This window comes from Octopus sinensis, linkage group LG28 (genome assembly GCF_006345805.1).
Source record: "Octopus sinensis linkage group LG28, ASM634580v1, whole genome shotgun sequence".
Classification (NCBI taxonomy): domain Eukaryota; kingdom Metazoa; phylum Mollusca; class Cephalopoda; order Octopoda; family Octopodidae; genus Octopus; species Octopus sinensis.
Window position 1 is genome coordinate 11953932 of NC_043024.1, and position 10642 is coordinate 11964573.

The window sequence follows — 10642 nt, forward strand, 5'->3', positions numbered from 1 at the left end:
TTATTATTATTATTTTATTACAAAATGAGGTTGAAAAATGAATATACTCACACACGACACACTCTATTTCAGAGGCTGGACATAAGATTCAGTGAGACCAAGATCACAGCCAATGGCCATAATATCCTGATGGGCACACACAAGTTAGACTTGTCTGATTCACAGTATTTTAATGGTTTGTATTAAATAATCTTTATAATTCATCTGTTGTCTAATTTATTTAAGAGATTGTCTAATAATTAACTAGTTGTCAAGCTGTGTTGGAGACAACCAAAGTAAGAAGACACACACACACACACACACACACATACACACACACACACACACACACACACACACACACATACACACACCTATATATATTTGAAATTTACAGAAGAACAAAAGACGAAGACAGGTGTATAAACAACAAGCAGGTGTACTAGTTTGATGCTTGGGAAAGCGAGAAAGTCTTTTATGTTTCGAGCCTATGCTCTTCAACAGAAAGGAACACGAGGAAATAAACAGAGAGAGAATAAAAATGGATTTAGTGGTCAATCATGGCGACTGGTTACAAAATGGTAGTTGCACAGGAGAGCTGGCAAGAAGGGGAGATAATAAAGTACTGGTGATCTCAAAATGAAGGTGCACATGTGTGTGTCTGTATGTGAGAGTGTGTAAGTGACTAGCACTAACCACTTCCTAGCACCCACACCATCATCCACACACCCACACATTACAGATGCACACACACGCACACATTCACACGTCAAAGTCACCAGCCTCTATCCACGCGCACACACTTACACACTCTTACTTACAGACACACACATGCGACCTTCGTTTTAGGATCACCAGTACTTTATTATCTCCCTTTCTTCCTAGCTCTCCTGTCCATCTACCTTTTTCTAACCAGTCGCCATGATTGGCCACTAAATCCACAAGTTCTTTTTGTATTCTCCCTCTGTTTATTTTCTCGTGGTCATTTCTGTTAAAGTGCATAGGCTCAAAACGTTAAAGACTTTCTCACCTTCTGAGAGTTTTCTCTCTCAGTAAAATAGTGCAGTATTTGTATGTTCTTACACTACATCCACTTTTAAGTGGTGAATATTTTAGCTATTCATTTACTTTATATTATTTGTTGTATGAGTGATCGATAACATTAATAAGCCCGTCCATTTTTTTAATATCATATTTTATTATTTGAATGGGACTTTCTTTCCAACTTAAAATATATACAGATTCATTTCTTATATAGCCATTATTTTTGCAATGGCATTAAAACCACCATCTTTCTACATTCTACATTTTCGTAGGTACAAGTATCGTGCTGAAAGACGACTTTGTGCATATTGAAAACTCTGCCTTGGGATTGAAAATAAAATTCGATAACGAATCTTCAGTGTATGTGACCCTCCAAAACAGCGCCAAATCTAAGAACATCAAAGGATTGTGTGGGAACTACAATGATAACCCCACTGGTAAGTGAGCCATTCCTTCTGGTTTTGATTCTTAATACATAGACCCCACGCCCCATACCGCAGCCTCACCCCCAGGGCTTATATTTCAAGCTGCGTGACGGACCTACTATTGCTGGTGGTACGTAAAAAAAGGCAGCCGGTACATGCTATAAAGTGGTTGGCATCAGGAAGAGCATCCAGTCATAGGGACCATGTTACAACAGAGATTGGGAGCAACATTGCAGTTCTTGGACCCATCAGATCTTGTCAAACCATCCGACCCATGCTATCATGGAACATGGATATTAATGATGATGACGATGATGATGATAATGATGATGACGACGACGACGATGACGATGATGACGATGATAATGATAATGATGATGATGACGATGATGACGATGATGACGATGATGATGACGTTGATGATGATAATGATGATGACGACGACGACGATGACGATGATGACGATGATGATGATGATGATGATGATGACGATGATGACGATGATGATGATGATGATGGTGATGACGATGATGATGATGGTGATGATGATGATGATGATGTTACAGTAAGCAGTGCTGCCATGTTGGTTTGGGAGACCTCAAGTCATATTGTCTGTGTGTGCGTGTGTGTGTATGTGTGCGTGTGTGTGCATGTGTGCGTGTGTGTGCCAGACAAATTCTTTGTCTTATGTAATATGGATTTAATAATGATATAGTGATATGAGGAAGCGCAATGGCCCAGTGGTAAGGGCAGCGGACTCGCGGTTTCGATTCCCAGACCGGGCGTTGTGTGTGTTTATTGAGCGAAAACACCTATAAAGCTCCACGAGGCTCCGGCAGGGGGTGGTGGCGAACCCTGCTATACTCTTTCGCCCCAACTTTCTCTCACTCTCTCTCTTCCTGTTTCTTGAGTAACGCTGCGATGGACTGGCGTCCTGTCCAGCTGGGGGGAACACATTTGCCATAGAAACCGGAAAACCGGGCCCATGAGCCTGGCCAGGCTTGAAAAGGGCGACGTTTACGTTATAATGATATAACACAGATTTAATAATATTGCTTTCATTTTTCTGTTCTTTCCAGATGATTTCATCACTCGAGAGAACAAAGTTGTCAGCAGTTCAGAAGAATTTGCCAATTCCTACATAATTCCAGACAGTCTGAACCCAGTATGATGCTTAATCCTGATTCGTATAATGTTTTATAACCCTTTCATTTGTATATATACAAAGTCTATATATGTATGTGTATGGGGAAAGTTTTTGGTGTCATTTATTCTCCATTACACGTGTTTCATTTGCTAACAGGAATCACAAACGTCTACATCAGTGGTTTTCAACCAGGGTTCCGCGGAACCTGAGGGTTCCGCCAGTACAGTCCAGGGGTTCCGCAAGAAGTTACAAAACTGCTAAAATCGACAGTAATTTTTAATTCTCCTGTGCAGATATGTGTGCATAAGACAATTAAATTATTGCACAGGGAATGTCCTCGAGCCAGTGGAATGTTTCCTTGGGGTTCCGCTCCAGCAAAAAGTTTGAAAAGCACTGGTCTACATGTTAGACAGACATGTAGGAATTTCCTTACATGTCTATCTAATATGTAAACGTTTGTGATGCCTGTTAGCAAATGAAACACGTGTAATGGAGAATAAATAATAATACAAAACAATTTCTACTTACCTGTTTTGTTATACAATAACTGTGCAAATGATATTTCTATAATTCTCAGTTTTAATATGTATTTTGACGAACATAAAGTGGCAACTGTGGATACATTGGATTGCAATAAGGGAATAAGCAGATGTGCTTTAAGGGGAAACAGCTGAGATTTTCCCTAACTAGCTACATTATATACATACATACATACATACATACATACATACATACATACATACATACATACATATATATAATATATATAACTTATATATATATATATATAATATATATATATATATATATATATAATGGATGAAAGTTGAAGGAAGGCTGTCATATATATAGTGAAGACTCAAGGGTTAGAGCGTCGAGCTTACGATCGTGAGGTTGTGAGCTCGAATCCCGGTCCGGGCTGCGTGTTGTGCTCTTGAGCAAGACACTTTATTTCACGTTGCTCCAGTTCACTCAGCTGTAGAAATGAGTTGCGACGTCACAGGTGCCAAGCAGTATCGGCCCCTTTGCCTTTCCCTTGGATAACATCAGTGGTGTGGAGAGTGGAGGCCGGTGTGCATGGGCGACTGCTGGCCTTCCATAAATAACCTTGCCCAGACTTGTGCCTGGGAGGGTAACTTTCTAGGTGCAATCCCATGGACAGTCATGACCGAAGGGGGTCTCAGCATATATATATATATATATATATATATATATATATATATCTATATATATATATATCTATATATATATATATGATATATATATATATATATATATGAATGGGGTGTCTCCTCTCCTTCTCTTGAAATTACATGATAGCTGTCCATGATTGTCCCTGTCATACAAGCAGAGTCATCCATTCCCAATATTCTACAAGACCAAGTCTGGCGATGAGGAAATATTAACTTGCTTAGAACCATTTGAGGATTGGCAGCAAAAAGAGTATCTAGCTGTAGAAAACCAGTCTCAATAAACTTCATCCATACCATGCAAGAAGGAAAAAGTGGGTGTTAAATTGATGATGATGATGATGATGAAGACGATGATGATGATGAAGACGATGATGATGATGAAGACGATGATGATGATGATGATGATATATATATATATATATATATATATATATATATAAAATATTAGGGAGTATAACTACAAACTTACAGGGAAAAATTCAATTTAGTATTAAATCAAATTTCACAATAAATATGATATAAATTAGAGAAAAAAACACTATTATGCAATTCAAACAATGATAGACATAAACCAAATCATAAATAAAAAATAAAATATATTTTTATAAAACATATAACTAGATCACAAAAAGTATAAAAATAAATAATCAATATATAATAAGTAAAAAAAACTACGTACATTTCATGGCTATAAAAATATATTTTATTATTTGGTTTGTGTCTATCCTTGTTTGAATTGCATAATAGTGTTTTTTCTCTAATTTATATATTTATATATATATAATATATATTATATATATATATATATATATATATAAGTTCAGCAAAATTTAGATTCAGATGAATATGGTACTTAAGTTAAAGGCACCAGAATTTTGTATGGTATTATCCATATAAATCAAATGGGGTGATTATAATCAAAATAAGCAACAAAGATATCCAAGGTAGAGTAGTACAATTGTTTCATGCTACTTCATTTTATTAAACGCTGTAAGTATTACATCAGTTTTAAAATGTCGAGCAATCTTCAGCCACATATAGACTTTTTTAATTAAACGTACAATGCACATTCTTATACTTATTGGAAATATATATATATACACATATATATATACTCACACATATAAGTGTTAGCCTGTTACATGGTTGCCATTTATAAAGTTTGACTATAATCTTGTTTATCTTACATATGACTTACAACTGTTTACCAATAAATTAATCTTGATGTGTGTGTTTATTTTTAATGTGCATTTTTTTGTCTTCCTTAGTGTATCCCCACAGAACGATTCCCAAGACAGTGCATCAACAAATTCCAGGAACAAACTGCAATTCGGATGTGCAGCAGTATCAAGTCTCATAAGTTCGTTCGTTGCCACATGAAGGTGAGTGAAACATTTTTACAAGTTCTAAATTGATAATTACAATTAGTAGCGGTTGATCACAACTGGAGTATATTCATCGGTTATCGAATCACAACTGGTGATCATCTGTTAGAAATTGGTCTCACTCAGTCAACAACATTTTGAAGAGAGAAAACACGTGGTATTTCGTCTGTCTTTACGTTCTGCGTTCAAATTCTGCTGCGGTCGACTTTGCCTTTCATCCTTTCGGGCTCGATAGATTAAGTACCAGTTGCATACTGGAGTCGATCTAATCCACTGACCCTCTCCCCAAAAATTTCGGGCCTTGTGACTAGAATAGAAAAGAATAATAATAATAATTCACCTTGATGAGAATAAGGAACCAGACTTGTGGAATAACGGTATTAGCTACAAAAAGCAATGTATGGTTGATATATCGCTTGGAGTAGGAATGGAATGTAACAGATGGTAATGCATTGTGTAACATAATAATATGCACGAACACATGCACATACATATATATTTATACACACACACACACACACGCATGCACACACGCACACACACATTATTTGGCAATTGTGTTCAGAACAAGGTCTCTACTCCTACCTTCTTTCCACCAATATTTATTTCTTTATTGCCCACAGGAGGCTAAACAGAGAGGGGACAAACAAGGACAGAGAAAGGGATTAAGTGAATTTCATCGATCTCCTGTACCATAACTGGTACTTATTTAATCGGTCCCCGAAAGGATGAAAGGCAAAGTCGACCTCAGTGGAATTTGAAATCAGGACGTAACGGCGGCAGACAAAATACCGCTAAGCATTTCACCTGGCATGCTAACAATTCTGCCAGCTTGCCACCCTATATTGGAGATCTTTGAAAGTGTCCCAAGTGTTGCCATTCCTCTTCTGACAAATAATTCTTTCAAATTTTAGCACAGGACACACAGTTTCTGGAGAAGTCAATACATTGATCCCCGGTACTTGACTGGTACTTATTCTATTGATCCAGAGATGATGAACGGCAAAGTCACCCTTGGCAGATTTTGAACTCTGGAAATAAAGATGGAGAAAATGTCATTAAGGATTTTGCCTGGGACTTGTTCTTTATAAACCTAGAACTTACTCTATCGGTCTCTTTTGCCGAACTGCTAAGTGTGTGTGTTTATTTGGCAAAAATAAAAAAAGGATGACCATCCCAAAATATAACAATACTTTTATTAATGTTTTATCTTTTATCTTTTACTTGTTTCGGTCATTAGGCTGTGGCCATGCTGGAGCACCACGTTCATTTTAAGTATGGTACTTATTTTATTAATTTATTTATTTACTTTTTAGATAATTTTTTTCTGTTTTTTTTTGTGTTTCAGGTGAACGTAAATCACTGGTTTGACCTCTGTGTCAACTATGTCTGTAATGCGGATATAAATGCTGATGAGGCTTTGCAGGCAGGAATCTGCAGGATATTCTCAGCCTATGCTCTGGAATGTTCCAATGAAGGTGTGATTGTCCAATGGAGGACGCAAGAACTCTGCCGTAAGTATCTGATAGTATTCAGCATCATCATTCTAGGCATTTTTGGTCCAAGAAGTTGACACTTTGGGTTCCTTTCTTCATCTTCTAACAATTACCTCTCAGGGGATTCTGGGATGAAACATTGGATGACATTTTCTACAGCCATAGGCACAGGCGTGGCTGTGTGGTAAGATGCTTGCTTCCCAACCACATGATTTTGGGTTCAGTCCCACTACATGGCAACTTGGAAAAATTTTTTTACTTTAGTTTTGAGCTGACCAAAACCTTATAAGTGGATTTGGTTGATGAAAACTGAAAGAAGCCCATATATATCAGGTCATCACATAAGTTCTGTCCGATTTTACCTTTTTTAAAATTGAATGAAATTTAATAGTATTTTAGAATGTCTAATGGAATTTAAAATTATTTTTACGCATTTGTGTACATTTAAACTAATTAAATATTATTTTATAGAATAATAGAATTAAAATTACTTTCCTTTCTAACATGGAAGTATCCAAAGAGCATTTGAGGCGCAAAATGCTTTATGAGTACAAAAAAGGAAACCCTGCAGTCGAAGCGACTCGAAACATACACTCAGTTTATGGGAAAGAATGCTGAATGAAAGAACTTGCAAAATTCGGAAGTGGAGATTTCAGCCTTGAAGATGATTATCGAATAGGACGTCCACTTGAGTTTGATGATAAGCTCCTTGAGGTATTACTTGAAGAAAATCTGCATTTTCAGTTGAAGAATGGCAATTAAGCTTAGTTCAAACCATACAACTGTTCATCGTCATCTTCAACAACTTGGAAAGGTTCCTAAACTTGGAAAATGGGTGCCTCTTGCATTGTCGAAAGCAACCGCAAATCCTGAGATGATATCAGCTCTTCTCTCCATTCTCGCGAACTCATTTCACCCTTTTTGGATAGACTTGTGAGTGATGATGAAAAATGGATCTTCTAGCGAAATGTTAAATGTCGTACACAGTGGCTTGGTAAAAGGGAAAAAACTCAACCACAACCGAGAAGGAAACTTCATGGGGAAATGGTTCTTCTCTCTATCTGGTGGGATTGCAAAAGAGTAATTCACTTTGAATTGTTACACTGAATGCAACAATCAATTGCTCAAGTCTACTATCAGCAATTAGAGCGTTTGAAGCAAGCTTTGAAGAAATCAGTGATGATGATGATGATGATGATGATGATGATGATGAAGCTCATATATATATATATATATATATATATATATATATATATATATATATATATATATATATATATATATTATATATATATATATATATATATATATATATATATCAGGTCATCACATAAGTTCTGTCCGATTTTACCTTTTCTAAAATTGAATGAAATTTAATAGTATTTTAGAATGTCTAATGGAATTTAAAATTATTTTTACGCATTTGTGTACATTTAAACTAATTAAATATTATTTTATAGAATAATAGAATTAAAATTACTTTCCTTTCTAACATGGAAGTATCCAAAGAGCATTTGAGGCGCAAAATGCTTTATGAGTACAAAAAAGGAAACCCTGCAGTCGAAGCGACTCGAAACATACACTCAGTTTATGGGAAAGAATGCTTGAATGAAAGAACTTGCAAAATTCGGAAGTGGAGATTTCAGCCTTGAAGATGATTATCGAATAGGACGTCCACTTGAGTTTGATGATAAGCTCCTTGAGGTATTACTTGAAGAAAATCCTGCATTTTCAGTTGAAGAATTGGCAATTAAGCTTAGTTCAAACCATACAACTGTTCATCGTCATCTTCAACAACTTGGAAAGGTTCCTAAACTTGGAAAATGGGTGCCTCTTGCATTGTCCGAAAGCAACCGCAAATCCTGAGATGATATCAGCTCTTCTCTCCATTCTCGCGAACTCATTTCACCCTTTTTGGATAGACTTGTGAGTGATGATGAAAAATGGATCTTCTAGCGAAATGTTAAATGTCGTACACAGTGGCTTGGTAAAAGGGAAAAAACTCAACCACAACCGAGAAGGAAACTTCATGGGGAAATGGTTCTTCTCTCTATCTGGTGGGATTGCAAAAGAGTAATTCACTTTGAATTGTTACCACTGAATGCAACAATCAATTGCTCAAGTCTACTATCAGCAATTAGAGCGTTTGAAGCAAGCTTTGAAGAAATCAGTGATGATGATGATGATGATGATGATGATGATGATGAAGCTCATATATATATATATATATATATATATATATATATATATATTATATATATATATTATATATATATATATATTTCTCGATAAGTTTTACCGTCTCTTTTTATTAAGTAACTCTAACACATCTTGCAATTATTATTTCTGTTATGAAACATTAATTTTTGTTTCATCATCTTTAAATACTTTTCTTTTTTTAACTTTCAGCCAAAAGTTGCCCGGATGGATTCATCTACTCTGAATGTGCTTCCATATGCAAATTATCTTGTCAAAATCTCTATAACATAAAACCTGATTCGTGCTACACTCAGTGCACCCCTGGATGTGAGTGTGTCCCAGGCACCGTGCTCGACCATGGCAGTTGTGTTGTTCCCAATAATTGCTCTTGTGAATACCACGGTACTCAATATCTGGCTGGAGAAAAGGTCAAAGTGAAATGCAATGATTGGTATGTGTTTACTTCAAGTTATTATCAGTTTGGAGGCGCAATGGCCCAGTGGTTAGGGCAGCGGACTCGCGGTCGTAGGATCGCGGTTTCGATTCCCAGACCGGGCGTTGTGAGTGTTTATTGAGCGAAAACACCTAAAAGCTCCACGAGGCTCCGGCAGGGGATGGTGGTGATCCCTGCTGTACTCTTTCACCACAACTTTCCCTCACTCTTACTTCCTGTTTCTGTTGTACCTGTATTTCAAAGGGCCGGCCTTGTCACTCTCTGTGTCACACTGAATATCCCCAAGAACTACGTTAAGGGTACACGTGTCTGTGGAGTGCTCAGCCACTTGCACCTTAATTTCACGAGCAGGCTGTTCCGTTGATTCGGATCAACCGGAACCCTCGTCGTCGTAACCGACTGAGTGCTTCCATCCGAGGCTCCGGCAGGGGATGGTGGTGATCCCTGCTGTACTCTTTCACCACAACTTTCCCTCACTCTTACTTCCTGTTTCTGTTGTACCTGTATTTCAAAGGGCCGGCCTTGTCACTCTCTGTGTCACTCTGAATATCCCCGAGAACTACGTTAAGGGTACACGTGTCTGTGGAGTGCTCAGCCACTTGCACCTTAATTTCACGAGCAGGCTGTTCCGTTGATTCGGATCAACCGGAACCCTCGTCGTCGTAACCGACGGAGTGCTTTCCTTCCATTATCAGTTTAAGGGAAAGGATGCCCTAAAATGTGATAAACAGCAAAAGTATAAATTCACGTTTGAATAGAAGTAGTGCTGGTGTTGTAAACATTATCAAACACATATACTCGATGGATGTCCCTTGTTTATTTATGAAAATCACCGGCAAATAAGCAATGTCCATATGTTGTGTATGTGTTCTCAATAATGTTTACAAGAAAGGCGTGGAGCTGGCAGAAACGTTAGCACGCCGGGCGAAATGCTTTGTGGTATTTCGTCCGCCGCTGCGTTCTTAGTTCAAATTCTGCCGAGGTCGACTTTGCCTTTCATCCTTTCAGGGTCGATAAATTAAGTACCAGTTACACACTGGGATCGATGTAATCGACTTAATCCGTTTGTCTGTCCTTGTTTGTCCTCTCTGTGTTTAGCCTCTTGTGAGTAGTAAAGAAATAGGTATTTCGTCTGCTGCTATGTTCTGAGTTCAAATTCCGTGAGGTCGACTTTGCCTTTCATCTTTCAGGGTCGATAAATTAAGTACCAGTTATGCACTGGGGTCGATGTAATCGACTCATCCGTTGTCTGTCCTGTTGTCCCCTCTGTGTTTAGCCCCTTGTGGGTAGTAAAGAAATAGGTATTTCGTCTGCCGCTAT